This window comes from Chrysoperla carnea, chromosome 3 (genome assembly GCF_905475395.1).
Source record: "Chrysoperla carnea chromosome 3, inChrCarn1.1, whole genome shotgun sequence".
Lineage (NCBI taxonomy): Eukaryota > Metazoa > Arthropoda > Insecta > Neuroptera > Chrysopidae > Chrysoperla > Chrysoperla carnea.
In genome coordinates, this window is record NC_058339.1 from 63,609,906 (window position 1) to 63,635,240 (window position 25,335).

Below are 25,335 nucleotides of genomic sequence, written 5' to 3' on the forward strand. Positions count from 1 at the left end.
TTCAAGAGTAAAAAAAGGAAAACAAAAAGTATTTTGATGTTTCAGTAAAAAGTATTAAAATACATGCTTTTCTAGCTTCAAGTAAATTTCTTCTAGCTTCAAGAATAATTTACTCATTCTTCTAAAATGTGTAAAGATTATCCTATCATAAAATAATTTTTTGTGACGAGAAAATCTTTCTTTCTGTGTATTATTAACCCTTGGTAGAAAGTTTCAAGTTTTAGAAATTATAAGAATTCCAATAAATGAAAAATTGGTACTTCGACAGATTTTAATTTATTTAAATAATTTGATCATCATTTGCATCATTATAAAATCGAAAGTACTTCATAAACGATATATGGGCTGGTAATTTTGTCTTGACAGTTAATAAAAATAAGGTGGGAGCGCAAATAACTGAAAGGTGCCGAGTACAAATCAATATATTGTGAAATTTAATTGCGCTTCCACTATTTGACCAATCTATATAAGGAAATCATTATTTTAAGGTCTCATTTATTATAAAATATAGTAAAAAATTTGCAAAATATTAAAGCAAACTTTCAAACTGTCTATAATTTTCTGCCTTTTAATATTGGTCCTATAACTCATACTTTTATATCTTTTGCATATTAATTATAAAATACAACTTCTGTTTGCATTTCTGAAGTAAGGTTTGCAAAATATTTAATTTTTGGTAGTCTCTACGAAAATTTAAAGCTTAAGTCGACTATCGAATGAACATTGACGATAATGATGGATTTGTTTTCGAAACGAAAGCGGCGGGGGATATGGTTATAATTTTTATGAATATAAAAGTTTGAAGTCATTTTTCATCTTTTATACACCGAATTTTATAAAATCTCAAAACTTATTTTGAATAAATTAACTCAAGATTGTTTATTGAATAAAAATTCACTTCATATATATTTACATATATTTTTATAACACAAATTAAAAATTTATGACATTTTTATTTTAACACTCAATACATTGAAGTTTTGGGTGGGATATTTTTATTTGCTGGTATTACTTGAACATATACTTCAAAAATACCGACACAAAATGTTAAATTATTATTACCAAAATAAATAATAATAATTTTTATAACAATATATTTATATGTAACTATTTTTGTAGGTCATTGATACATATTCCAATCAATAATAATAAATATCACCTATATATAATATTTATTTCTTTATAATTATTATCTTTATGTATGCTTGTTTAATGTATAATTAATCAGATTGTTAATTAAAAAATGTGTTTAAAAAATAAATTTAATTAGTAATTTTGCAATAGTTGTTAATTATAATATTCTTTTCATTATAGGTTTTTTTTTATTGTATACATTTGTTTTTATTGGAAATAAATTTACTATTATAATTGCTAATTTTTGTGTTACGAAAATTTTATTCATTACAAAATTGCTTCAAAAGATTTATTTTTAGCATCTTTGGATTAAATTTTTACAAATTTAGGATTTATGATTCGAGAGAAAAAACCATTTTTATGAGAGAAAATTTTTTATAATGGAAATGAAAAATGGGTTATAATATGTACAGTAAAGTTTTGATAATCGGGACTCAATAAAAACCAGGCATTTTTTCGATAACGGGGATTGAATAGAACAATTATTTATAAATAAAATAAAGCATTGGAAAATCAGCTTTGGAATGTATCTAAGCGAGATTGTACACACAGCATTAAACAAGTGTTATTGTGATGCTATTTTGATTTTATACTAATAACATTAAATCATATTAGATGTATATAGAAAAAAACAACATTATTTTTAAGTGATTGGTAGACACAGGTGAAGGAATGAGCGAACGCTAAATGTTCCGATTATCGAAACTCTTCTGTATTTTTGCTATATCACTCAGATAAATCACGAATTTTTCTTCAGTTCTGCATTTTTTTACAGTTCTGCAAGTTTTTTAATACCATATCACTTTTAATTAAGAATTTTGATTTTTTCTCACAAAAAGTTTTTTATTTCACACCTTTCATATTTATGTAACTTAAGTCCCGACAGAATAGCTTCCAAGCTAAAAAGTGTAATGGCTTAAATCGAATAATGCTTTTGAATTGAAGTTATACTTACTGTTTGTAAATTACTGTTTGTAAATAATCACACAAAAAAAATTGTTTTTGCAATAATAAGTACCAATTATTATCGAAGCCGCTGCCTTTGTTTGACACGCGATAAAACAAAGAATCTAATTTTGTTGAAACATAATAAGTTTAAAAAGATAATATGAAATAAAATTATGGTTAAAACGAATAAGGCGAATGTGGAATTTAAATTTCTCATAATTAGCTAGTAACAAAGTTTCAGAGACGATAATCTAGATCGAGAATCCATCTAAAATAATCGGCAGTCAGTACTTCATTATTTATCAATACTTCACTAATTATGGATTTCTTGAATGATTTTCGAGTAATTTGTTTGGATTTTTTTATAAGCAGTTACTCGAAATGATAAATTTCCTTTCAAAAAGGCCAAAATGCAGGGGTGTTTGAAATGCCTACCTGTAAAACTGTAGGAATTTTCTTTACATCTGAAGTTTGAATTTTTTTAGTAATGATTTTAACATTTATTATTACAGTATATCCTCGATAACTCGAACCTCAAAGGACATCCAAAAAAATTTGTAGAAATGAGTTTTCGACTTAACAAGTATTTTGAGATACAGAGGAAGATTTAATTGCTAAAATTTCGAGTTAGAAAGGCGCGATTCTAATTTACTAACTACGACATACGGAGTCTGCTTTTTGAAATTAAAGTTACAGAGTATAAATATGTACTATCAAAACCCTGCAAGGAAATGTTGACGTTACAAAGCCTAAATAATTCGAGATACCGCGTACTTAGGGGTTCATCGGAAGGGAATAGAAATTTTTTTCGATTTACGAGGTAAAAAGTGTCTGTCTTAAAGTGGTGACAGAGTTTTATAAATTTTGGCTAATTTCACTTGCAATATGTGTTTATTAATGGCTACATTTAAAATGAATCGAAAGAAAGTTGGAAACAATTACCCGTTTAATGAAGAAACAAAAAAAAAAAAAAAAAAACTTAAGAAGCAAAAACAAATTACAATGAAAGTAATGAAAGTTGCGGTTTTGTTGATCAATTATGAATAATGATTAAACGAAAACAATTTTGTCACATAAAAAAATTTTTTCGTACAAAAACAATTGTTAAATATTTACTTTTTATTTTCAATGACAGCACAATCACAAAAAAAAGATAATATTTAGATAACTACACACACTTTTAATTTACTGGCCGTGAATGCGTTACAAGATAAAATAGAAAACTATGTCTATGTCAATTTTTTATATATTTAAACAATAAACCATATTTTCAACAAAATTTATAAATAGATAATTTCACATTATTAACTACACATATGGCTATTATCTTTTGCAATAAAAACATATAGTAAGTTCACACAAAGAGAGGAAATGAGGGGAACAGATGATAAATTGTACAAGGATGAATTTTTGTTGACTTCGAGTTGTGACATGTATTTCGAGTATCATCGTATTTATTTCAATAACGATGAATTGTAGTTAAACCTATTTTCCACAATTTTTTTTTTTTAACATTTTTTCTACCCGGCTGCACCAAAGGGAGGGTTATGTTTTTCGAGTGTATGTATGTATATTTTTTCTTTGGCATGTTCTGTAGCCTAAACGGCTTGTTGGCTTTTAGCTTGTGAGGCTAGATTTGAATAGATAACGTCTGTTAAAATCGGGATGTAAACTGCTACATTTGCTGTACATATGTATCAAAAGCGTTGACAGACGTGCTTAGGCAACTATATATCAAGATCTTTATAGGGAGCTCTATGTATTCTCTAATATTGTCGCGAAATATTTATTTAATTAAGATTAATAAATAACTTTTTTGTATGTCTGTCTGTGTTCTTACTTGCTTTATGATTGAAAAGTTCAGAGTTTAAAAGTGGATAATTTAAATTGTCATAAATGTATTTTCAATGATTATCACGATATATAAAAGTGTAATTAATATTCAATGATATTGTTAATTATTGACAGTTAAAAACTGGTCGGCAACTGCAACTAACTTAAAGATAAATAGAAAGTACTTAAAATATGATAAATAATTTTTTTTTTCAATAGAAATTCATTGATAATTCAATCATTAGTTTAATAATTAAAATAAATACAAATTAATCAATTGCAAATATGCGGAAATGCAAGTAGAAAAAAATCAGAATCGAGACTCCACAGAATAGTTTTCTCTTTACAGATTCACTCTGAAATAAAAGTTTTTCGTGCAATTTTAGCCGATACTACAAAAACTATTCGTCTTATCCGTAAATGAACCCGAGTCTTTTTTAATTTTTTGAGTCAAAATTGCCCTGTGTCCCAAGCTTTATTATATTCCGAAATTATATTAATTGTTTTGAGATTTCCAAAAAAACTTGCAATAATTTAAGTATGTTATTTATTTTAATCAATAAGTTTTTAAAACTGCGTGAATTGTTTGTTTCTGAAATATCGAAGAAATTCGTGATATATACCGGAACAAATGAATCGCGCTTGAATTGATTAAAATCCTAGAAAGGCTAAGCTCATTTGAAAGTCTGTTGGTATTCGACTAATATATCCTTTGCCACTATCGCATGTAGTTCCTGTCAAATTTTCAAGGAAAATGAATAAAAAAAGGTCGCTATGGTGTTATCTTTAAGTAAGAGCGTTTTTCAATAAGAATGACTGTTTCATTAATACATAGACGCTTTTGTTGTATAGATCAATAACCACACTTAATTGCAAATGCAATATGCATCTTCATGAAATGTAAATAAATGAATACCTTTAAATACATTGAAAGTTAAAAACATAAAAAACAAAAGTAAAACCGAAAGATAAAGAAACACAAAAACGTTGATACGAAGAGGAATTAAACACTAAGAATACCTAATAAAATTATTATTTTATTATTTATGTATATATGTATGCATGTGAAGGGTTTTTCATTTAAAATGATATATTTACAATGATTCCCACGATTATGAAAAAACCATTTGACCTATCGATATAAATCTATGTACCATTTGTGGAAAATAACCAAAATCAGTCACCGAATATACAAAATCTGTCAAAATACAAAAATCAAATTCCTAGAAAACCTTTTTTTTTGCTATTTTTCACAAAAACATGTGCAATTTTTTTGTTCTTATAATTACAGGGACTAGACACCGACATTACTTACAAAAAAAATATTTTTTGATTGTTTCTGGCCACTAAAAACGATGAAAATTTTATTAATGTGTTTCATATTTGTATAATATTATGTAACATTTTTTTGGCATAAATAGTTTCTCCAAAAGAAATTTATTTTGTTTCAAAGAATATTTTATATCAATTTGTGTGGTATATGACACCAGTCAAATCCGCAGCTTCACGTATATGAAAATTCATTTTTTTGGTTACTCAGTCGCACAGGTTCAAATTTCATCGATGGCATTCTTTTAAGTTTTAGATAAAAAAAAGTTCGACAACTTGTGTGCGTTGTTGAGCATATTGCGAGATAATTTTCACCACATTAATTATATCGGACTACCCAGCGAAGCGAAGGTTTACATTGTACATTTTGAAATCGTTATAAAATACTTGTTTAATGCTCTATCATTTTCAATGAAAAACCTTTTAATGTATATGTTTGAAGTGTAGATGATGATTTCCTAGTGCCATGTTGGTCGTATATCGTATTATTGTGGTGATGCCGCAAGCAGATGTGTGCGGCAATCATATTATAAAATGCACAAACGGGTTATTCACCTTTTTCTGTTGTATTTGAATAATATAAACAGCACTATTTTAATACAAAGAGATAGATACACAAATACAATTTACAGACATTATTGACTAATAATATAAAATAAATGGCCAATATTAATAGTTACCAGTCATGTAGCTTTTATTTTGTATACAGATCACCCTTCAAATATTCAAAATTTGGTTCTGGGTTTTCAAAAGTTTTGAAATACATGTAGTTATAGTACAAGAGGCGATATAAGGTCGATCTTCACCCTGTGAAAACCAGAGGAAACACTTTTTTCATTATATTTTATTCATTTTTAAACACCAATATCATAGTTTTCTATTAAAAAGTGTTCATGGCTATTTTTAATAAAATTTATTTTAATCAATTTTTTCCATGAACGATTTTGTTTCAGGCAAGCCTATTTCATCATTTTTGTAATTCATCATCTTTCTTCTAATACCAATTGCCGTCTTATTATAATAAGAATAAAATCAGATATTCCTTAATAGGGAATATTCATGTATTTTTTTATATTTTTAATTCATTGTTATAACAAAGTAAAAAATATAAATATTCCTTAAAAATGCTGCATTTAAGTGTAAAAAACTATTTAAAATACATTATAATTTTGAGATATTTAAACGCAGTTTTTTGGCGCTCTCTGTTGAAGACGTATAAGTACGTGATCTGTCAACTGGTGACAGTTCAATGCATAATTTACACTTTAAAAAAATAAATTTACAACACAGAATTTACACTCGTTATCAATGTTATCAAGTTTTCCAATAAAAAGCCGTAGAATAATAGAAATCAATGTAATACCATACAAAATATAAGTAATTAATACCATACAGTATGTTAACAAATTTGACACGCCAGTACTATGATGTCACGTCCGTTCAAAAATTTGATATAACGTTTAAGAAATTTTGAATTTGTCTCACTGAGTTTGGACTTTTATTAATTAATTTTAAGTAATTAAAAAGTAATTAATTAATTAAATAATGGTTCAGTTGAATTGTACAGCCAATAAAGTTACAGAAAAAAATTTCATGAATATTCCATTCCCTATTTTGAGTTTACAAAATTTTCTTAAAAAACCTGCTTACGTAAATAATACGTCTTCTCAATTTTTTTTTTTTAAATTGTTAGAAATAAATTCAAAACTTGTTCGTTCAAATAATTATTTTATGCCAATTTCGTTCGATCTCTTATCGTTCTCCTAATCATATTCATTTTTGTTTTGTGAGAAAATACCAACTATAACTGTGAGAAATTCTCCAATTAGTGACCATAACTTTCAAAAATCAATTTTAGTTTTAAATTAGTACCTAATTAAGGCTACATTTGTACACTAGATCTTAATATTTATCTATTAAAAATTTAAATAAATGTAACCGATATGCAAATTGTTATTAATTATTTATGAAATGGTTTGACATAAAACAAATCTTATTTAAATAAATTTCTAATAATTATTTTAAATAATATTCACATAACATTGTATTTTGATCTCACATAATTTTTTTTAACACTAATTGCAAAAAATGTTTAATTAATTGAAATGATTGAGACAGTTAATAGTGCATCATAGACACAATAATTTAAATAATTTATTAGATTTAATCAGTATCGTTTTTTTCAATTTATTATGAAATATATTAAGTTAATTGATGAAATATCCTATATAGACAGTGTTGAATATCCTTTACAGTGTTGAATATCCTTTAAAATTGAGTACCTGTATGTATTCGTTATTAAAATAGTCTGTACTCGCTACTATCGTATCGTTTCGTATCGTTGCTCGATTATTTTGATACATATTACCTAATAACATCTCAATTGAGAAAATTTTAAGGTGCTTGTTTCTCTACAGTAATTAAAAAAGTTTTGGTTTATTGCACAGTACATAAATATAAACCAAATACATGCTTTGTTGTAAAATAATGTGTTATTTTTAGCTTTACAATATCACGTAACTACAAAAATATATAATATATTGTGTGCAAGTGCTGCTTATAAATTCAATAAGATATCTCTCTTCAATCATCAATACTCTAACTATAGTCGTCTCTGTTCATCAAATGATGGATCTTCGATGAACTTATTATTAAATTAAAATTTAGTTTTATATCATCGACAACATTATAATTTACTAACTACAAGATTGTCTAAATATTTTAGATAGTTTTTTATCGCACTCTCTAAATTTGTTGGTATAGAAATATTCAATTGAAAAGGATAACCTACATGATTCATCATTTTTTCAGCCAACTTTGATTTAAAAAACAAGCACAATTATGGCGGACGGCAACATTTTCCAACAATTTCGACCGTCAATTGTTCTGGTTTCCGACAGTTTTTTTTAGACGGACGAACAGACAGGCAATCGGAAATAGTGATGATGTAGATGATGAAAACTAATTCGATGATTTAATGAATATCTATACCAAAATTTTGTTAGTATCATGAATATTTCTAAGCGTTAAAAACTAAAATTAGTATACCTTCATATATATTTCATACATGCAGGGTATAAAAAGTATGATACATTAACTAGAAAACTATTTACCAGCCTATTTATTTTAACATCAGATTAAACGTTATTTGATTGAACATATAAACGACATATATATTATTATATATATTTTTTAAATTTAATATATAACAATAAACCTAACAGCAGCACCCACAATTTGATTTAGTTTTTTTGTAACAAAAAAAAATCTAGGAAATGATTGAAATTTCCCTCTCCTCTATTATCACAATTTTATTTATTATTATTTAAATATGTAATGTAGACCGTAACAAATGAACATCAGAATATATATAAATATAATAATATAACAACGAACTTCATCCATATCATCATCATATTATCATACTTATTATTCACGCTGTATCTATTCACATGCTAGCGATATAATTATTTGAATTTGTTCATTATTACAGGTTATATAGAAGCTAGCTACTGTTGTCCATAATGCACTAAATTACAGGGGTTATTTTATTATTTAAATAGGTTCAGTATCACGTACTGAAAATAAATACACAAAATCCTTACAATAATAGGCGGGGGAAGTGCCTCCATTTTAAGGAAAACCGTTTTAGGCTATATCTACATAACCGTACACTTTAGGCCAAAAATGGTAATAATCTTTATTGTAGATAATTAAATTATCTACCTTTTTTGTAAACTAATTTTTTTTGTACTACTAACCGTTTATGACTTATAAGACTATGACGATTTACTTATTGACTATTTGACCGATATGTCTTCTATTATTTGTTTAAACAAAAAAATAATAATAACTTAACTTTTAAATTTACAAATTTCCTAAACCATTTACTTTAAACATTTTTTTCTAAAATAAATATGTATGAAGTTATAACGCGTTCAGTGTTGCAACCACCTGGTGCAAGATTAATAAAAAAGAAGTATACATAGTATAATGATTAATGACGTTTATGAAAATATAGCCTAAAACGGTTTTCCTTAAAATGGAGGCACTTCCCCGCCTACTTTTGTAAGGATTTTGTGCATTTACTTTAAGTACGTGATACTGAACCTATTTAAATAAAAAAATAACACCTGTAATTTAATGTAGAAAAAAAATCTCTGTAGTCTGAAGTACATGTACTATATGGTACGAGGCCTGCAACATTTTTTCTCTTTAATGTTTTTAAGGCAGTTGAATTTCGAATATTTCTTTACTGAACTTAGAAAAGGATGAAGTACGCCTTGGACGGAAGACCGATTGCATGCATTAACGTGGGATAGCCTAGTAAAGCAGAACAGAAAGAAATTCTGCGTGGCAAAATATACATTTTTTACCTATTAACCTATATATTAATACAGGGTAAGAAATTAATTGTGGATATCATTATGTCAGCGTCGGTGTGAACGCTATACTGTGTACTGTAATAAGAGAATGGCAACATTAGCACTAGTTGTAGCGGACGAGTCAATGCAGTATGAGGGTGAAGTCCTTGCTGGTTGACTATACCCTTCTAATCCATCTGGTAGTATTCAATACTGTAATATTGCTTATGATTGCATAGATACAATAGTATCTTTCTCAATATCATACCAGCATTATAGTAAATGCTATGCATTTCTTACCGTATACCCACAATAAAATGATTTATGAAATTCTTCTTTTAAATTATGATAATAATATCTAGCGTGGTGTTGGCAACGAAAAAACTGTCTGGTTATTTTTAAAACATTAATTTTCGCTGCTTTTTCGGGAATACTCGTTAAAAATCTCACTCAAGAAAAGAAATATTCAAAATTCAGACTTCTTGACATCAAATTTTTTGTGTCGTTTCTAGTTCTTATACTGAGAAAATGATTACGTTAGCGTGTGACTAAGACCTTTACATTAGTGAGCTAAGCTAGGTTAGTCTAGTAGTCAGCTATTATAGCTATAACAAAAACATTATTAAACATATAATATACAAAAACACATACAGTGGTTTTAATCATCACCATCAGAGCAGAAAATTGTCTCATTTGACCCAATTTTACAATCAATAAAATAATAATCATTTTAAATATTAATTTATATTTATATATATATTATTCAAAAAGGATAGGCAAATGATGTGAAACAAACCAAAATATATAATATTAATACAGTTACCTACATGTTTTGAGGTTTTAAGTGTAGCGGAATCATACAAATTTATAATCAATCATACGAAATGTTCACTTAATAGGTGTCAGATTTGTAGTTTGATGTGTCATGTCAGTATGCTAAAAAATAATTGAGCCAAATACTTAGTTAATAAAAACATTTCTCATGGTATGTATACGCTGTTGGTCTGGAACATGGTCGAGAAAAATTTGTGCGGGATGATTGCATCGGGATTTTAATGCCAATCAACGTTATTACACATACCTTACCGGTTTGCACAAATTGAACTCGTTGGCCATGAATTAACTCATAACAATGGGTCTATCTGCCACTTTGCTCTAAATTTCATCCTTAAATCGGAGGGGAGATGTATGCTCCCAGAGTTTTTCCAAAAATCATTACTTCTTTGATTTCCATAGTAACTATTTATATTTTAAAATTACATGTCATGCCTTTTACAAACTGAATCGATTTTGAAGATTATTGCCAATTTTTTCGAGTACAAAACTCTAAACTCGAGCACATGAAACATAGCACACTGTCCGAAAATGGCACACAATAAAGTTGGCACGAAAGCACGAAACCAAAAAAATTAAAATCGGTTCATCCGTTTAGGCGCTACGATTCCACAGACAGACAAACACACACATAGCGGTCAAACTTATAACACCCCTTTTTTAGTTCGGGAGTTCATCATTTTTGAGAAATAAAAATATTTCAAGCAAATTAATTTTAATAAATATCGCCTGCCTATTTTTGAATATGATGTTGTCATAGTTTATTGAATTTTAAATTTAACCCCTGAGAACTTCGAGAACAGTAATTCGAAAAAGGTTTACGCTTGATATCGTTTTTCCCAGACCGTAATTAGACTAAAATAACGTTTTCTTGAAAATAATATGTAGAAAGATAGTACTGAAAATAATATGTAGATAAATAACAAAAAATATACTATATAGTAGCAATCAAAACTGTAAGTAATATTATATAAGTTTTTCTATAAATTAATGTGCAATCATACAAAATACACAATATTTACATTAAAGTTACAACAATTTTACGGTTTTACGTGTAGAAGAAATAAAAACAAAACATTAATGTATTGTAACATAATATGTAACTGTATTTAAAAGTGTTTGAATAATCAATAATTGTATTATGTTTCGATTTCTATAGCTTCACAAATTACAAGTACTAGTTGAGCAAGGCTAGACGGATTGGCGTTCAATGAACCTCCAAGTTTTTCTTAGAATTTCAAGGAAGAAAGCTTATCAAAAAGTGCAAGGTAGTGCCTTGCACTATTACTAGAGCGACAATATATTTTGGCAACTCATTTTAGGTTAGGTTAGGTTATATTGGCTGTCCACGAAGGATACACTTAGTTTTACCACCATTTCGCTGATAATTTCATTAATCAGCTCCTCAATTTTAGAGGCTGAGTGCACTTCGTTCATGCATATACCATGCACTACACCAGCCCATCACAACTAATATTAATTAAATTAATTTTGTTGCGAATCGAACCCGCTACCCTAAGCATACCGCGGACGGAATTTGTTACGCCTTATCCAACTGAGCTAATAGGGCGACCAACTTATTTTAACAAGGACAGAAATTTCCATAGAGAGAATACTTTAGAGCTGTATAGGCATAGGAAACGCAATAAGTGAATTTTTTATCGCAGTGAGAGGGGTAGAAAGAGACAGAAAGTGTAGTTGTATAAGAAAGACGAAGTCAGCTATATACGCGCCTACTTTATCTGTCTGTCTACAATTTTAAGCGACTATCTTATTTGTTTCTCACTACTTCGATCAACCGTTTGGACGGCGACTTGCAGCTCTATGGTATTTTCTCTATGGATATTTCAGAAATTGTTATTGTAGAAATTCCGAATGGTTCTCGTTCACGTAAAAAGTACTCTTATATATGTATCTCGTGGAAAAAACTAACACAAAAAAAGCAAATTTTAATTTATATCGGTATTTTAAAAAGACTCTAGTTTATTTGCACAGTCTCGTCTCAGTAACTTTTTTAACAGTGAGGTTTCGGAAACGAGACTGATATCGATTCCTAAAAAATGTTTTGCTAAACATATTCGTAAAAAATTGTCTACTTTAAATCAGGCATGTGCGAGTTATTTTAAGTCGAAGTCACCATTGTTGTTATCACCAACTTTATTGTGTGCCATATACTTTATTATGTGTCTCTTTACCCAAGTTCGCATTGCTCATAGAGGAGGAAGCGAGACGGGTATACGACTATCTGACTAATCTCAAATTCTCTAATAGTAATGAGATAGGTAGAAAAAAAAGTTGTCTATCTGTCTTACTCGTATTATTGGTTGACACTGGTTAGGTTGTCGCTGTCTTGCTCGTTATTTAGTTACAGAAGTCTGAGGAACTTCTCTGAGTCATATATGCCCATGTCTGCTTTAAATACATATTTCTTGTAGTGTTTTATCTCCAAGGAAGTCTTTGACAGCGTATTAATATTACAAGAAAACTTCAGTCATGACTCTTTATAAATATTCCACATATATTATTCAACTAAAAAATTATTATTTGAATTCACACATATTTATTGAATATGAACATTAAAAAATACAAAATGACGAGCACAGTTATTAATTTAAATTATATCAATTTTTCAAAAATATCAAAAACTAAAAAAGTTTCCTGTACCAATACCAACAAAAAAATAATTTATCCTAAAATAAATACTGACTGTTGAAAGCATACACTTAAAAAGCGATTTATAAATGTTCTCTCTTTGTGATGCGTTTCACATTCTAAGCAGAAAAGAAAAAATTATATACGATTTAAAAAAAAATTTGTAACTGTAAAAAAAAAGAAAGAAAAAAATTGCGTATTATTTCAGAAAACATATAATTACGACCACAAAATGAATGTTAACTAACAAGGCGATATAAAAAAGAGCATCAACATCGTCTTCTTCTCTAGAGAGTGTATATTTTAATTCTACTACGGGCAATTACTTAAAATGAATTTATTAAACTGTTTGGTAACATGCAACAGAGACCAAACGAAGCCACAACCCGTCATTTATATGATCTTTTAAAGACCAGACCAATAACTTTCTGATTCTTTGAAAGTTTCATTTTCTACAACTTTGATTATGATAAATATTTTAATTTTATTAAGGATGTTAGAACACGAAGGCAGTTTTAAATAAAAAGCTTGATTTTTTTATATGAAGTTGGACTAAGTCTAAATCAATTCTGAAAATTTTTAGGGGGAGTTGCCCGATTATTAAAGTAACTAAATGAATTCAAAAATAGGCATATTTAACATTGGTTTTATGGTAAAACGGTAGATGGATGACATGTTTTTATAGATTTCTCCTAGGAGCTGGAAATTAAAAATAACTATTTAAATTTCGTTTTTTGACCCAATTTCCTAGATTTGGTGCAGTCCGCCACCAAATTAGCAACGAGTAATATACACAATAAGAAATTACGATTAGCTAATTCATACTGATGATGACTACTTGGTAGTCGAAATACGTATTTATAAAATACAAAAAACTGATCTAGGAAATTGGGGCAAAAATCGAAATTATAGTATAGTATGTATTATATAGGAATATGTATTATATAGGAATATCAGTCATGTGTGTGTGACATGTATGTATGGTTGGCTATCTGTCTTTACTTCAACACTGTCTATGCATGGTATTTCAACAATTAACTTAGTCAATTATTTGTTTTCACTTGTTTTTAAATCAATTTTCGGAATGATAACAAAAACTTTTTATCAGAAAATTAAAGATGTTTATTATAATAAACAAGAAGAATGATGTTGTGCTTCACGCAAAAGGTAAACTCGATGATATTATGTATGTATGTGTGTGTGTTATTTGTTTGAAGATATCCGACATCATCAACGTGTCAAAATTTTACCTCCTCCACGTATAGTTAATACATCTACATCAATCATGATTTTAATTTCTGAAATTTTTATTATAAATTATAGTTTTTTTTTAATAGTTGAATTCATCAGGTGCAAGGGATCTCAAATCAAAAATATATTTTATCTACTTTATTTGTAAATAATATTAAATTGAAAATTATAATAAATCAGGTAACACAAAATAGACCCGGTAAAATGCGCCATTGAGCATGAAAAATTTTCCCAAAAAAAACTTTTGCTAGTTAAAACAAGTGAAAACAAACAATTGACTGAGTTAATTGTTTAAATACCATGTATAGACAGTGTTGATTACACTGTCACATTACACATACATACATGTCACAAATACATAACTAATTTTCCCATATAATACATGTTATACAATTTGCGCATAATTTGTGTCCTCACAGAGGTTAACAGTGATGTTTACGAAAAAATACTTCAAACAAAAGTTGTTTATTTTTTTATATTTAAAATGTGAAAAATGTTGATATGTTGCTCATTTACGAACTCGGCCACACTTTTTACGCCATGAGCACGCTATAAAAATTTCAGCTTGATATCTTTTTTCGTTTTTGAGTTATCGTGTTCACAGATGGACGGACGGATAACCGGAAATGGACTAATTAGGTGATTTTATGAACACCAATACCAAAATTTTGTTCGTAGCATCAATAGTTTTAAGCTTTACAAACTTGGGACTAAACTTAGTATATCTTGATATATATTACATATATACATGGTATAAAAATTCTGATGAACGTAAAAGTGCAGGTTGCCGGTGGGAAACCCGGCAGGATATTGTTTAAACTATTTTTTTTTTCAAACAAATAAATAATATTGACTGAATTATTTTTCTCTAAATCCTCCAAAAATTAATTATTCTTGCTCAATGACGGATTTTACCGGGCCTAACAGGCCTGATAGATTCGTTTGTGCTATAGTAGACTTTAAACGGATGAACCGATTTGGGTTGAATTCTTTGATCGAGCTATGTTTCAAGAAAATCTGCTCAGCCGTTTGAGCATTATCGCCTTTTTGTAGTTCTTATCGGGTACTGAACCCTAAAATCGAACTTGAAACGTAGCTGGTCTCTCTCTTTTACTATTTGTATCGTTAAATGTAGCGATACCGAAAATATTCTATATATATTATCGCTTGTATAACATATAGTAAGTCTGATAACCTGCTTGAATAATATTTTAGGAATTGTGAAGAATAATTTTTATCCTCGACCCACAATATTTCAAAAAGATTGAATGCAGATTGAGATTCAAAGCTATAAATTGTTATCGAATTTTATAAGACAAGATAAAAACAACAAGTAGAAAATTAATTACATATAAAATCACACTATATTAGCAATAAACACCTCAAGTAAAAAGAAGTATTTACATTAATTACAATCAATGTAAATGTAAGTAGTATAAGTATAGTATAGGTGATATGATGATATATATCCTTGAAGAGATAGATATTACTGAAATATAAAAATACCATTGCTCATCGTTTTCACATACGTATTGTATGTACAAGGTGCGTCCTTTTAATCGATACATCCAAAAAATACAACTCCTTTAAATATATGGTTCAAAATTAAAAAAAATGAATTTGAAGTTTGGAGGCCATCTGATATCTAATTTCATCTTTGCCTTCGAAGTCCATTAGAAAACTACTTTATTACTTGTTAAAAAACATTATTGATAAAAAGTCCTATATAGCTTAGAAATGCAATATGAAAAATCAGATATCAATTTTTTGCATCCATATACGTAGTTTGTCGAAAAAAGTTAATTTACATAAGAGTAAAGTATCTTTATTTTTTTACAATATCGACAACAATCGGGCGTGTTTCCAATCCCACAGTTTAAAATCACAATTAAAATGAGGAAAAATATATTAAAATAAGAAAAAAACAGTCAATATTCATCAATTTTAAACCAAAGAGTATAAGATAGAGGAGCAAGCTCTCAATACTGGCAATGTTAAAAAATAGGATACGAGTTTCAACGCCTCCTGTGTTTGGCTCCAGTTATAAACGCTGTTCACCTTCATAATTTTGTTAAGAGCGTAGTTTCGATTTAAAGACCTCTGAGTTATGAGCCCAGCACGCTCATAACAATAATATTACACGCACTGTCATTACGATAATATTACACTGTGCTCTGTGTAATATTATCGTAATGACATGTACAGATTCTGTTAAAAATATAGTAGTAGTATTTACAGTATAAAAACACTTATGGCATTCGTGCATGTATGCATCCTTATATTCAATCTTATATTCTTTGATTTAAACCTGGCAGAGAAATTAAAATTTTTCCGAGTAAGTACATAACTTAAAAAGGGAAGCCCTCTCAAAACCTCCCTTGCATAGTGTTGTTGGACTACAAAAGGACAACATCTACACAAAATGTAACTTATAAGTTACAATTAAAGCAAATAAGTCCACTAAATGTACGATGGCTTTATACTTATTAAGAATATTTTAAGATGTATCGATTAAAATGACGCATCTTGTAGATTGTAGAACATACATATAATTACACACACACATATATTTACACATTTTATTGATATGAATTGACATGTTATTGGTATTTATTTGACATTATTTTATTGAATTTCAAAGTATTTATAATTTATTTATTAAGATAATGAAAAAAAAATTATTTATGTTTGATGTTATTATATTATTAAATACCTTAAGTTGTTTCTTATATTATAATGTGCGATTTTTTTCAACTCTTAAGTTTTATTATTGTTGTATACAAGTCAAAATTAAAGTAAAACTTAAACCATTCTAACGTTTTTTAAACCATTCATATATAATGTTATAGTTATAACACTTGGTAACGGTAAAACATGAACATTTTTTTGTAATTTCAAGAGTATATATAAAACATAATGAAACCCAATAGAAAGCTTATAAAAATTTAATCAACTTTAGTGCGCACTTCTGGAAAAGAATGCTTTTACTGTAAGTCCTATCAAAAAAACCTTATTCCTTTGGTACTATAAAAATATTGAAGAATATAGAAGAAAAATTGAGATTAACTAATTCGTTTTCAATAGGTTTATTTTTAGTACTTTTCCAAAAGTAAACATTTCGGTTAAGCATGGCATAATTTTTCATTCAAAGGATTACCTCGATTGAATATACAGAATCATAGACTAAAAAATAAATTTTCCGTTCATTTTGAATGATTTGAGTCTCTATTTCAACTATTTACAAGTGCGTCCTTGAAAGCTTTAATTGTCTCTGGATTATTACTATAACATTCATCTTTGACGATTTATTTTGATAGGAATATTGTACATTAATCGAGCTAATATCGTTCTAATATAATAATTAATTTGTGTTTACAAGACGATCTAACAGCTTCGAAGAGCAGAATTAACACTAGATCGAAATGAATCAAAATGTGTATCATCCTCTATTGTTAATGATTAACTTTCTTGTAAAATATTTGTTATAAAATGAAATATTACAAACTTACAAATCAACTTAATTGTAAAAATATTAAAAATATTTGTTATTACATAATTATAAGAATTTTTAGGGCAAATAATAATGTAATATAATGAATATTATTACAAATGAATATGTATGTAACGTATAAATACTTCTTGAATGTTTCATATATTTTCATAAAGAATGCATAATTATCAATAATATGTTTCTATGAAAGTTCATACATTCAATTCCACTTATAAATATAAATTATTTAATTTATTAAATTGTTTAATAATAATAATAATAATAATAATGTATGTAAATGGGGTCTCGATTGGTCAGGGAACGAATCCAACTTTTTATACAATTTTGAGTAAGTATAAAATTGTTTTCCAAGACATTTTTCTCTGATTGATGTATATATAAAAAAAACAATTAAAATTTCAAAATTATTCAAACTTTCCCCAAACGCCACAGATTTTCCCTTGCAAATTCGAATCCTGGAGGTTGAAAATTTCTGCAAAACATATGTTCGAAACTCAACTCAGTCAAAATTTTTTTTAAAATATTTATAATAATTTTTTATATCCAAGTTAATAGTTTCAATTTAAAAATTATAAAATTTTAATTTATCATAATATATTCAATTTAAAAAATAAAATTAAAAAAACTCAGTTTTTCCAAAGTTTAAGTTTTCACTTCTGTGGACAGTCCCTTTGACTGATTTTTATAAAAATTAATAATACCTACTATTTGACGTAATGACTCATAATTAATATTTAACACGTTTAAGTCATTCCACAATTTTTACTCAGAAACAGTGGCAATGTTTTTGTCTTTGTTATTACTTAAATATTGTAGATAAAACTCGTTATTGCCTCAACATTTCCTCGAATAACATTTCGAACTCTGTATGAATATTGCAATAAAACAATACTTCTCCCTCTCTTGAGGTCATACGGAATTCAAGGAATCATGGTGCTTATTCTTAACAAACGTGAATAGTGAATACCATCATTCCTAATGGTTTTCATCAACAGAACAGATATCCTGGAAATTTTGCAGTGGCCACTTGGATCATACAAGGACTAATAATTCTCTTACAAGCCCCCGCAAACGCTCGTGGGACCAACATACATGACGGAATTCAGAAGTTAGGTAAAACACGAGGAACAAAACACCACAATTAATGCCAATTAATGAATGCGTAATGCAGAGTAGTCTATTAACAACTCGGGTCCAGTCGTGCGCGCTGTGATACAATAGGATATCCTCGTATTTGATCTAACTAACAATTTCCACTATACACCATGAAATCCGTGCGGTTTAAAGGTATGTATGGTAGGGTCTCTGATAATAATAAATAAGAAATCAAATGCCATTATTTTAACTTTAATACGCAATAAACAATAATAAAAAAATATATCTATTAAGATAATTTCATAATTTACGTATAAAAATTCTGGTTTCATATGCTGTGACTTTATGAGTTTATTTTTTATGAACTTATTTTATAGGAACGTAAACACTAGAAATATTATGGACAATATGAGAAAGCATCCGCACATGGTTCTTTTAGTTTAGCACACAGTATGTGGTGATCTCAACAACTTAATCTAACGATATAATAATTTCATTTCATTTTTTTTAAATGTGTTGGCATTATTTTAATACAGGTATTGTGATAATAGAATGCAATTACTTTATATCAGGTAAATAAATCGACTGATAATTTTAGTGTAAAAATAATGAGATTTTATTGTTTAACATGTATATACAAGGTCAAACAGAAATAAAATTACAGAATCTTATAGTCCGATTTCAAAAAAAATTTAAACTTTTTTGGGACAATTGTTCTTATGAGTCAGTCATACATGCTATTAGTAAAAGCTTGAGGCGTTTAGAACCATCCTTGATATTTTAAATTCAGGGCATCCAATTTTAACAAATATTTATATGTGAGTAACTCATGAGAAAATTATTTTCTACTAATTACTACAATAAAAGCTTGCACCTAAAAAAATATTTTGTATTTAAATTTTTTTAAACTGTTCACAGATGATTGTGATGACTGCCTCAAAATGTACTCTGTACATATGATGCAAATCGTAAAATTAAATGTTCATACTAAAACATCCTGTATCAGATAAACCAGATTTGAAATCAATAAAAGACAATATTACTTGATAATTAAGTTTTAATGTACGATATGTATACATCGTCAATAAAATGCAATTTATGTATTATGATTAAAAACGTCTTATAGCTTAATAAAAGGCCGTATTGCTATGAATGATAAGCTCATTTACGAGTTTTTTTAGTCAAGACAACTTTTTCTAAAAATAATATCTTTGAAGTGTATTTATTGTTTCATTTGTGATTATAAAGGTACAATAATTTTTCTAAAAATATATTAAGGTAATTTTTGTAATCACTTTGCTCAAAATTAAGTACATTGCTGAAAATTTAAAACTGTGGATACATAATTACAAAATTTCATGAAACTCTAAAAGTTTAACTTTTGTGACCTATTAAAAGAGGAGAAGAATTTTGAGGTCTTTGTTTATTGTGTATTTGTGTTTATTAAATATATTGATAAAAGAAGATTTCAAACTATATATAAATTAGTCAAAAAATATATACTTTAAAAAATATTGATAGTTCGAATTATGAAAAGAAAAAGCATTATAGTAACACCGCCTGTAATTTTGTTTGTATAAAATTTGGAATTGTGGCACAATTTGGTCAATACTGAAAAATCAATTGATAAAGATCTTCGATTCTAGCTGACACATTAATTAATAATCATTGGGTATTCCATTTTATATATAAGAGTGGTAACAATTTATTTACAGACTATTCTTGGGATTACAATATTTCGTTTTTTTTATACAAAGAATCTCAATAGTTTTCAGTTAATCGCCATATGAAACTTTTCTATAGTTTGCGAAAATCAAGTTAGATAATTATCGGTTAAAATTAATCAATGGTAAAAAAAAATAAATTATCTACTTAAGATCTTTCGAACGGGCACTTTGATTTACAAAAGAAATTTGCCAAAAAAAGTCTGAAGAAATCCGAACGAATTATTTATCTTCAATAGGACTTTCATAAGTATAACAATATTAAAATTAAATTGTAAATTAAAAATATTATTAAATTTTTTTTTATTAAAAATTGTTCATGGTCATAAATTTTTGATAAAATTTAATTTGTCATTTCTTGATTAAAAACCAAGCCAAAAAATGTAAAAATTTCCAACCTAATTCACTTTTCTCTTAATAATAATTTTTGATAAAATTTAATTTGTCATTTCTTGATTAAAAACCAAGCCAAAAAATGTAAAAATTTCCAACCTAATTCACTTTTCTCTTAATAATAATAAAACTTTCAATTTTTAAGTAAATTTTAATTCATTTTTTATCTGAAAAATAAATAAAAATATAACAAAAAAAAACATAATTTTTTTAATGCAAATATTTATTTAGCTCATCTTTAACAAGAAATATTAAATGTTTCTCATTCATGTGATTGATTACTCTTTTTTTTCATTTATCTTGATTATACTTTCACAAAAATTGTATGAAATATATTAAAATTAGCATAATTATTATGATCTTAATAATTTACGCTTTCCTTATAATATGTTGTAAAAGTATTTATAGTGAAAGTGTTATACATATCGAGAAAAATTTTGCTGATAAAAATAAATGCTTATCGATGGTTAGTACCGAAAATCATTCAATCGGTTAATATACGAAAAAATTTTTTTTAATAAATTTCCCCGTGTATTTAATTTGTTTTTTTTTTGACCCCGCCAGTTGTTCGAGAAAAAAATTCATTTTCATGTACCTACTTATTGAATGAGTATAGAATCATATTATGATTGGAGCTTCGTAACAACCCTTCAAGCCACACTTCGGAAAAAAAGCTTATACTTTATACTTTTGCATCAGTTATTAATTTAAAAAAAAAAATAAAATAAAAACTAACTTACAGTCTATTAATTGATTTGTTTCGATTATTAAAAAAAAATTTCGACCGTCTAGTTATTTTTAAAAAATGGTTTCAAGTTCAACAATTTATAAGCAAGTATACATAGTAGCGAGTCAGACAGAAGAGTGTCAGTATTGGTGTTGTATACGTACACATGAATATTGTATGTGTAACGTCTCCACGAGTACAGGCTTGTTTAAATATTATGGATCACTTAGCTACAAGCTCGTATACTTTTACAGCGCGCATATTCCATATATTTATACATATATTGTACTACGACAGCTACCTTAAGAGAAATTATGGATGTAAAAACCATGTTATCCAATTTAATAAAATTGTTTATCCGATTGAATAAAATTATGATAAATTCACAAATCAAAAAATTGTGACATGCTTTGAACAGATCATTCTCAAAGAGTTTAGGCTACATTCAAAATACCAAAAATTGTCTCAACATTATTTATATTAAACTTATATTGAAAATTTTCAGAATATTCACCTAGGAATCCGGAATTTAAACATTGTAAATATTAATAATCTAATCTTAAATTCGAATGTGTTCTTATGTAATACAAAAGAATCCCACACCGTAATAGTAACTTGTAAATTTCTAATTATATTCGTCACAATAAAACATGATTTTGATTCGAAAATATACTCTGAAAGTGACTTAATATGCGATAAGTACAGACAAAAGCACAGAAAAATTCTTGGAGAACTAATATCGGTATCGAAAAATTTTATTACAAAAAAGCTAAGATCAATTTTAGATAAGTTTTTTATTTTAGTAGATAACTTTTTAGTTGTTTTTGTCCGTTTTATAATTTTCGATACAATTTTTTATTCTTGTCATTAATGAAAAAAAATTCACTTCTCTTATATTTTACAACAAAATATTTTAACCTTGATTCAAAACAATATTTGCATATAAATTGCTCTTTAAAAAGTTATAAAATTTCTATAAGGTCATTGTCAATATGCAATATATCAGAGGATATACATATTTTAAAAGAATAATTAAAATTTTATTTTTGTAGAGAAAGTTAAATTTTTTTTACCAAAACTATTTTATATATTATTATTATAATAAATTATATTTTTCAGTTTTGTTTCGTTAATTTGTTGCATTTAAATGACCGCACTAACCTAAAAATGCAATTATTGTTATTTTGCTGTAAACAACACACATGCATATTTTTTTAATGGTATTTTTTGTACAAAAACTAATTATACAAAACACATCTGTTGTAGATAATATAATAATTTGAACTACTCTTGTTTTTAATAGTTTTTCATTTTATAGATTTTAGTTTTTAAGTAGAACAGAATGTTTGTAATAAAAAAAATACCGCGAATCATAAAGATAAAAATTGTTTTATTAATTATACTTATATTTGTTACACTTTCAACAGAAATGAAATTATTAACAATCTGCCACAATATTCTTTTTTTTAAATTCAATTTCATTGTGTATGGAATCGATATTAGGAAATTAATTTGACCAATAACACACACAGTAAAAGAAGAACTTATTGCAAGAAAGTACGTTCTTAACATGATAACAAGGAAATATTTTCTTGGTTCATAATAAATAATTTTATTATACAAGTTAAACTAAACAAATACTTCTTGAATTAAATCAAATATTTCTTGCTATATTTAGTACTTAAAACATTATAAAAATTTAAACATTTAAATGATTTAAACTTCCTATTAAGTCCTATTTAAGATGTACTTTAGGTAAAAATATGGTGGAAGGTAAACACAATTTAGTTTGAAATCGCTTCCAAAATGGGATAATCTTGTATTTATTAAGGTCTCCATCTTATCGTAAGGCAATTATCAAATAGGAAAATTTGACCATAATATCAAAAAAATTGATTTTTTATATTCTATGACGTCATAGAAATCTAAAAAATATGATTTTGAGCAATTACACCCAAATTTTATTATACTAATTTTAGGTCATATTTTTCAAATCTTTCATTAAATTTTACATATCTTCAACAAATTTCATAAATACACTAACATGGGTTCCACATTTTGTACAAGGAATAATATTAGCAAATAACCAACATTAAAAATGAAAAATATGACTCTAAATTAGTAGGTTTAAAAAAAATCGTTCAAATTGGATAAAATTTAGCCAAAATATGAAAAACATTGATTTTTTATACTCTGTGACATCATCAAAATCCAAAAAATTTAATTTTGCTCTATCACAGCCAAATTTTATCCAATTTTTAAAAAACCAAACATGTAATCAGACTAATTTTGGGACATTTTTTTTCAAATCTTCCATCTTTGTACCCAACAAACAGGGACAAACACGGAGCGAGTTAAAAAAAAACCTTGTGCATTATGATTAATTTTGATGAAATACCAAAATTTATCTTATTAATTGTTATAACAAAAAATGAAACATAACACCATAGAATTATTAGTTTTTATTTATTTTTTTACTAGGTCAATGTATTATTTTTGTTTTAAATACAAATAAAAAAAACTTCATTCAATCAAAAAACATTAATCTAATTTCATTATCAATTTTCAAATAATATATATATTTTATTAAAAAAAATATAATTACTAAAATATTAGTGTAAATTATTATTTTTATTAAAACGGAAATTATGTCTATTACTGAAAATATAAATATATGAACTAAATTTTTTTAATTACTTTTAAATTGAATAAATTCTTTTTTATGTGATAGAAGAACTATCGAAGTTATACCTAATATTATAGGCATAATATGTTTTTTTTTTAATGAACCTTGCTAATGAAGATTAAAACTGTTATCAAAATATCATTATTTTGTTAATTGTCTGGGAACAAAATGGCCTAAATTTATTCAAATTTTTGTTTTGAAAATATATTTATTGAATGATATAGACTATAGAGCAGAGCAGACTCCTGTATCTAAACTACGAGTAAGACAGTCACAACCTAACCAGTGACAACCAAAAATACGAGTAAGGCAAAGAGACGATATTTTTTTCTACCAATCTCATTACAAAAAGTCGTATACCCGTCTCTCTTCCTCCTCTATGAGCAATGTCTACTTGGATAAAGAGGCACATAATAAAGTTTATGGCACACAATAAAGTTATGACAATGGTGACTTCGACTTAAGTACTCTTTGCATCCCATAATAAATGCATTTTTAATTGTTATAAAAAAAAATTTACAATCAATATATTTTAGGCGAGTAAAAACTTTAACCTTTTTCTAGGATATTTTTGTAATGTTAAAAAAGGATATTTTACGATGCATATCAATCAAATCTTTCAAATAGAAGGTATTCCTTCTTATTCTTAATTTTGAAATACTTTTTGAGTACAGTTCTGACAAGTGTAATTACAATTAAATCGTATTAAAAATATGAATAAGATACTTAATTTATTATTTATCAACAAATGTCATGTGTAAAATACATTAGTTTTTTACCTAAGCACATTTCCGGTCCTGTTCATATGGTAAGTTTGTCATCATATAGTAGGTATACATGTTAACAGGAAATCC

General features: G+C 26.9%; 1 protein-coding gene across 1 annotated transcript in view; it reads right to left on the reverse strand.

Moving 5' to 3' along the window:
* Nucleotides 1–25,335, reverse strand: part of LOC123296583 (MICAL-like protein 1) — a 284,328-nt gene that overhangs the window by 101,324 nt on the left and 157,669 nt on the right. The gene's annotated exons all lie outside the window — the stretch shown is intronic.